This window comes from Antennarius striatus, chromosome 19 (assembly GCF_040054535.1).
Source record: "Antennarius striatus isolate MH-2024 chromosome 19, ASM4005453v1, whole genome shotgun sequence".
Lineage (NCBI taxonomy): Eukaryota > Metazoa > Chordata > Actinopteri > Lophiiformes > Antennariidae > Antennarius > Antennarius striatus.
Window position 1 is genome coordinate 12,759,585 of NC_090794.1, and position 7,727 is coordinate 12,767,311.

General features: G+C 40.3%; 1 non-coding gene across 1 annotated transcript; it reads left to right on the plus strand.

Annotated features, from left to right (window-relative positions):
• Positions 1–6,727: 6,727 nt before the first annotated feature.
• trnal-cag (transfer RNA leucine (anticodon CAG)) lies at positions 6,728–6,810 on the plus strand. The gene has a single exon. It is a non-coding gene; the product is annotated as a tRNA-Leu (tRNA).
• The last annotated feature ends 917 nt before the right edge of the window (positions 6,811–7,727 follow it).

Sequence of the window (7,727 nt, forward strand, 5' to 3'; positions counted from 1 at the left end):
TTTTTTCTTTTTCGATAAAAGGAATTCAGGGGGCTTTTGACAAATCCTGAAGTCTGGCTGGTTTTCCTGCATTTTTTTGGGAATGGTTGAGTCGTGCTTCTTGTAAAGAGGATGTGGCGGAGGAGTGGTGTTTCCTGACTGATAAGGGAAAAGCCTCTCTCCGTCAGGATGTTTGGGCCTGGTCGGGCCCTGCATTGAAGCGCCAGAGAGAGAGAGGGAGAGAGAGGGAAGGGAACTCACTGTTCAGCCAGCGGGAAGAAACACTGCTGTGTTGATTAGCATCTTACTCACCCACCATTTTTCGGGAGAGGCTTAGTCGATGTTGCTCGTCATACCTTCGCACCACACAAAAAGCAGAAAACGACACTTGCAGCGAAGAAACTGTACCTGCGGAGGACGTTTGTCCGCACCCACGATCGACCACGATCATGATTTGTTGCGTTTTGTGATTATGATTAAACTAGCTTGAGTGACAACATTTATCAAACGCTGGTGTTCGCGGTGCCAGCTGACATGTTCATTTCAGTGGGGTTAGATTGTTACCCTCTGTGCCTGCAGGGGGGTTCAAAGCCCCGCGGAGGGTCCATTTAAATACAACCGTATTTTGGGCAGGTGCTGCCCCAGGCATAGGGTGAGAAAGTAGTCTTAGGTGCGGCGTACGCCCAAGAGGTGTCAGGGGTCAACTCGCTGCACCCTACAATTACATCCACCACCTCAGGGTAGGACGCCGTAGCACGGACACGGACAAGGACTCAGGTGTCAAAGCATCATCATTTAAGATGCCAAATTCTAAAACGGAGCAGCGTGTTCATCAGCCCATGTTCTTTTACATTCTGGTAAAGCTCTACACACAACTCTCAAATAATCTTGGAAATATGGCATGAATCAATAAAGAGGAAATCTACAATTCAGCTCGTGCTGAATTTGAAAGCGTCTCCCACAATCTATAAAATCAGGCCTTATTATCAACCAATAGCGTTTTCCATTACTTGAATTTTGTCAAATTATAAGTAAAAATTAATTCTTTAAAACCATCAGCAAATTTTAAATCATTAAAATTGCAGACAGACACCTTCATGGCGTCAACTTTGAAGTTCCCCTATAATGTTGTGAAACCATTAAGTAATTAGAGTCCATTAACAAAAGATCAGTTCACACCTTATGTGGAACTTGGCCCATCGAAATCCTTTATGTGAAACGTCTGGAGGAGCTCAAGAGCTCTAAAGAGTTTTGAAGTTGTCTGGAGGTGAGGTTATAATCCTCAACTTGCAACGGTCACTGTTTTCCACCGTGGAAATTGTCTTGTCAGCATAACCTTCAGAACCTTCTGCTGCAGATGGACGTTACCGCTGTTTTAGATGCAATAAATCAGCAAAAGAGGTAAACACCCAGAAATGTTGTGAACTGTATTAATTAAACACTTACAGCTATTATTCATAAAGTTCCTTCCTCTCAAATATCTTTAATTTGACGTCTAAATCTTCACATATTTTCATGATCTGGTAAGATCTACAATATTTGCAAATATAACAATATAGGCTGAACTAACAAAAGAGCCTCTTCTTGTTTTTTCTCTCTGATTGCTGACTGGCTCGGTTCCAGTCTCAGGTCAAGCATGTGGAACGAGTCTGTCAGGTAGTCTGTTATGTTTCCTATTTCCTCCTCTGCCGTCATGTCACTTCCCTGGGCAAACAAACAAGTCGGTGGTCTAACTCAACATCAACCGTCAAGGTAGCGACGTAAGGCCCCGCTGTGTGTGGACGAGGCACGGAGCTCCCACAGCTGTGTAAAGAATTATCCATAGGCTGGGCCCAAAGTGAGCAGTGATCATTTCAAATGTTGCGTCCTCCGGAGGTACGCAGGAGGCGAACTGTCTGGTTGGTTCAGCATCCATTGTGTAGCTGGAGAGGGAGCGTCCAATCACATGGTGTTTGGAGGACGACTAATTTGGCTGTATGACGTTTTCTTGCGCATTAACTGTGGGTCAGGAGGAAGTGAGTGATCAGAAATAAATGCCTGTGGCGTATAAATGTCTGAGACCCAGATGCCCTTTAAATCTCCCTGCAGTCTGTGCAATATTCCTGAATTTGCTCCTGAATGTTGGCATTTGCAACTAAATGCAGCTAGCAATCGTCAAAGTGATGCTGAGAGAATTATCATGTCTTCTGTGTTTGGTCCCCTGCAATCAGAACACAACAAAACCAATTACAACCTCCTCATCACTTCTAATGTAGTGAACTTCAGACCAAATGAAGCTACTCAGTGGTGAAGGATAAAGACACACTTGCATCAGCAAATACTAAATGTTGTCGGAGTGCATTTCCAGTTGGAGTGTGTTACAGCAGCATAATAACCTGTTTACAATTTATACTTGGCCCTGAATCGGGCCAGAGACGGGAAGGAAAGGGGGGGAAAACACACATATCTCGCAGCGAGGGATTAAGGGTGCAGCTATTCTTCATCTCATTGTGGCTCAACAACAGGCAGAGTGTGGGGTGGCAGGCAGGCGTGTACGGCGCCGAATGAAGAATGGACCAGACTCGTCGAGGGACAGGTGCCATGTGGCAGAGGATGTGCAGGGATGCAGATGGGGACCTCTGGAAAACTTGGGGGACCGTATGAGCAGCCAAGGGCCTCCCACTCGTACCTGTGCTGTGAATGCTGCAGCTGAACGGGATCCGGCACCTGTTCTAAGCAGATACAGGCGAGCGGCGAAAAGCACGGAGGGAGGCCAGCACGCCGCTGCCAGCCGAGGGAAGGAGAAGGCTAGGTTTCCAGTTAGCGGCGCCTGATTATCGGCCTAAGCTTTACTGCAGAATCTACAAAAATAAAAGATTGAGATATGAGCTCTCTTCCAAAATTATTTGCATGTCTGTAAACTCCTCATTTTAACAAGAGATTTCCCGTGAATTAAAATGTTTTACGTAAATCTGAGGCAACATTTTTTTTAGAAAATCAAAAGGTGTAAAATACGAGCACAGTTTGATTGATTAAAATTGCAGTTAATGTGCTGCTTTCACAGGATTGTCTTGATTGCATGTGTGTGGATTGTTTTTGACTGCCGCAGATTCCCCTGAGGGAAATGTAAGTATTCACCTCAAGGTGGAGGAGGATGTTTCTATTATGCTTCCTAATTGAAATATGGTTCCATTTAAGAGATAGGACATCATTTGTTCAACTGAGGAAGCATTACACATTTTGATTCATGTTTTAATTGAGATGATTGTGATATTTAATGCAATGTTTACATCCTTTAACATCTGTATTTAAGTGGGACTGCAGCGAGATGGGCAACTGCAACGGATTAGGTTTATTTCTCAAAAGTTGGTCATCTTTTCGGATGTTGCTGTTTTCTTTACTCGACGTTATACCGGTCTGGACATTTAGTGAATTTGGATATTATTCTTTAAAAGCGCTGCTTGTTCTTTGATCTTAGGTCACTCCCAGTTTCTTCCATTTTAGCGGTCCCTCATGCTGCCTGCGTGGCTCTGGCCCCATCGTCCTGCACCAACACAGTTTACTCAGCACGCATCCTGAAAAGCAGACGCACTAATGGTTCAGATGAGTGATGTTATAAGTTCAGTGGTGTCGCAGGTCCCCTTTTAACGGCTGCTGTGGAGAACAGACAAAGCTCAGCACCAGACCGCCTGATGACAGCTCATGAGACGCGCTGAGAACCACTGAAGCAGCAGTTTCAGCAAATACCATTCGTAAAATTAGTGATGATAAACAGTTGTATCAGGTTACAAAGCTGATGAATTATGTAATTTTTCAGTTTATTATTAAAACAAGTTTTACTTTTTCAGCCAGTCATGCTAAAAAAATTCTCCTGCTGTCAAAATTTACTGGCTTCGATTGAAAACCTACTATTATTAGCAGTTTAAGCTTTGAGACCCCAAATCATATTATCATTCATTCTCATCATTGATTCTATTACATCATTTGTGCTTTTCCTATCTATTTTTTTTCTTGTGTTATTCAGTTTACTTTTGCTAGTTTACTTTTGCATTTGTGTCCCCAGAAAATAAATAGATAGATAAATAAAAAAATAAAAAAATAAAAAAATAGATAGATAGATAGATAGATAGATAGATAGATAGATAGATAGATAGATAGATAGATAGATAGATAGATAGATAGATTGATAGATAGATAGATAGATAGATAGATAGATAGATAGATAGATAGATAGATAGATAGATAGATAGATAGATAGATAGATAGATAGATAGATAGATAGATAGATAGATAGATAGATAGATAGATAGATAGATAGATAGATAGATAGATAGATAGATAGATAGATAGATAGATAGATAGATAAATAAATAAATAAGCATCTTTATCTACAATGAGGACATTTGGAGACAATATTTTTTATACTACAAAAAAAATTATACTACAAAAATATTTAAGATAAACATATGTAAGATAATTACAAATAAGTTAACTAAATAACAAAAGGCACCAGTAATAAGTTAATACCATACATTAATTCATGATAAATCTAGAGTCAAATTTTAGTGGCTGAGAGAGTGTTAGAGAAAAAGAGATACCTCATATTATTCACTACAGGTTTCAAAAAGCGTCAAATTGACAAAACCTACTACAATATGTATGATGTGATGAATAAAAGTTGCCTTAAAATGTAAAATCACTAATCAGCCATGAAGTTTTCTACATACAGGCCCAATGACCTCACATGTGAACACTTCTTCAGAGACGAAGTACGTCAGTCATGACACACAGCATTTCCGCCGCCTTGATGTTCACTGTTCGCACTCTGTTTCTGTGTAAAAGAGCTTCTGACTGACCTTGGCAGCGAGCCACCCTGCCATCATTTCCATGGTCCCTCCCATTCCTCCGACCTTACGTTATAGGGGTAATATGTGGATTGTTGTTGTTGTCTATGTTTTAAGGAATCCCTTCCTGCTGGATGTTCGGTTCTGTTTCCTTAAAGACTCAACATCAAAAATGAGTGACGTGGAAATGAGTCACACAGCGGTCCCCAGAGTTCAGGCTCTTCAACTTAAGTACCATGTTGACAGGTTAAAAACAGGATATGAGCTGGATGGGTCTATGTTTATTGCAGATGGTGGACACTTAAGAGCAGTGATAGCTGAAAGCTTTGATAAGCTAATCAAACAAGTACAGTCACGTATCTCCTGCACTGTGTGGGCGCACAAACACTGAGCCATCAGACGGGTTCCACCAAACATCTCAGCTCAGAGCGTCAGTGCTTCTCAGTTTAACCATCGTCCAATAGATTGATAAGACTGCCGTATTTTCACATCGAGGTGGACAGGACTCTTCAAACACCTCTTCACTCCAGAAATAGCTGTACTTCATCACACGTGGATAAATAAAGCTATATCAAGACATTTTCTACGAACACAACTCGCTATGCACACACTGGACTCACACTTGACTGTGGACTCCACTAAACTTTGCTTCTGCTAAATATTACACAGTTTGCACTTTCACAGGGAAGTGGTCCCAAGGTGTTGGTGTTTGAATGCAAAAATCTATAAAACTCATTTATTACAATAGCCAATGACCTTATAGGCTAACTTATGCCATTTATAAGATGACCAGTTTCTGCTTAGCTGCAGGATAATTGTAGAAGCAAAAGATCTTTTAGATGTCCACATCAAACTACACTGCTATACTATAAAAATATATTGCTGCACAGTTACCACAATGATAACCCCTAAAATCAAAATGAAAGCTCTCATTTCAGTTCCATCTTATTTTTATGTAATCACCTCTGACAGATTAAGTTCTCACCTGTGTGTCTGCTGGTTTGTTTATTTTGTTTGTTTGTCTGTTTGCAGAATTACACACAAATGTCTGAAATGATTGTCCTAATTTGTGTAAAGTATCACTGCATGGGTCCGGGAAGAACTATTCAGTTTTCATACATCATATTCATAAAATCACATCATGATGTGGCGCAACTGAACAGTATTTAAAAAAAAAAAAAGAAGCTATTCACAAAAGTCTCCCAGTCTGGGATCTTCCTCCTGTTTGTAAAAAGGGCCAACATCTTGTTTACTCCAACATATCTGAAGCACAAACATGGTAGATAGAAGTAAATTATTTCTGGTGACAAAATCATTAATACAGAAACATAATATGTTCATACTGTACATTAATTATGCTGCATAACACTTTTAGATTGTTGTTACTGTCCATTTAAAATGACATTGATGAGACAGAAAGAGGTTTAGTATTATTAAGTTGTCGGGTAAACAGATGTTTTCTATGTTAAGTTTGGATCATATCATATCTGTGGTGTTTAAGCAGTAGAACATAAACAAAAACACAAGAGGGTACCAGACGGACGATCAGAAATAGACAGCGTGACGTCTTACGTCACGTGGATTTTTTTGACCAATCAGAAGTTGGAAAGTGTCTCTGTCACTCATCAGTCGCTGGTGTGCTGCTGGAAAGGCGAAAGAACACACAGCTCCACTAGAAATGTCTTCACAGTGGGTTTGATTCAAGTGGAGAAGTAAAGCACGCTTCCGTTACCATGGTGATTTGTCAAAGTTAGAGTCTATTGGACCTGAGAGGAAAAGTCACGTGACCGCGAAGCAGAGGTACTCACTCGTGAGAGTTGCGTGTCGTGGGACATATCGACACGGTAATACTGACGGTAATACTGCAAATCCAAATAACAACAGTATCATTTATATTTGATGACTGGATGCGGATATGAACCACTGTCAGGATGGCCGAGCGGTCTAAGGCGCTGCGTTCAGGTCGCAGTCTCCCCTGGAGGCGTGGGTTCGAATCCCACTTCTGACAACACCTTTTTCTGAAACAAACAGAATCACATAAGACAAATACAAGTGACTAGTTATGTCATGCACAAGTCAGCGTAGGTGAAGTATATTTCATTTAACAAATACTGTACTCTATTTACGATAATTGAGATAATAGATATTTATGCAATTACCTCTCCTATTTACAGATGACTTAGCTACAGACACAGTCCATTTCATTCAACAACATAAAACATAATTCATACTTCCATACTTCTTCCCACTGAAATGTGTTCCATTTATTTATTCAGATGAGGCAAATGCAAAAGCATCAAGCCAGCTGTAGTCAGACACAAAGATTTCCTTTCCAGAAAATGACTACACAGATGCAAAATACTTCCATGCACAAGCATCAGGAAGTGTTGAAAACACAAACACCTAAATATCCTGTATATAGCAACGTACCTTGAGCTTTACACTGTTCTTACTTTTAATGCACTATCAACTTCAGTCCTGCATAATTATCAAACTAAAATGGTGAAATACTGTCTGTTATCTAAGTATATTAGTCATTTTTGCTTGACTGAGCAAATAAATAAATAAATAAACAAACAAACAAACAAATCTGTACTGGAAAAACACACAAACTCTAGATGAATAAGTACAACTGGACATTTAAATCAGTATTCTAAAGTGGTCTGCACAGCAGGATTTGTGCAGGCGTGGCCTGCTGCTGTGGGATTGTGTAATGGTGCTTCACGTCTAAATGTCTTTTTCTCTTGGTTATATTTGTACGTCCCTTGCTGTAAGCTTTAGCGTGACCTCACTCTGACAGGTAAAGGTCAAAGAGAGAACAGCGGTCAGAGGAAGTCTGTCTGGTTTCAGGTTTCAAGAATGCACGGGTTCTTTAATTTAACAGAGCAAACAAACATGAGTTCTTTTGTTTTCACTTTCTCTTTT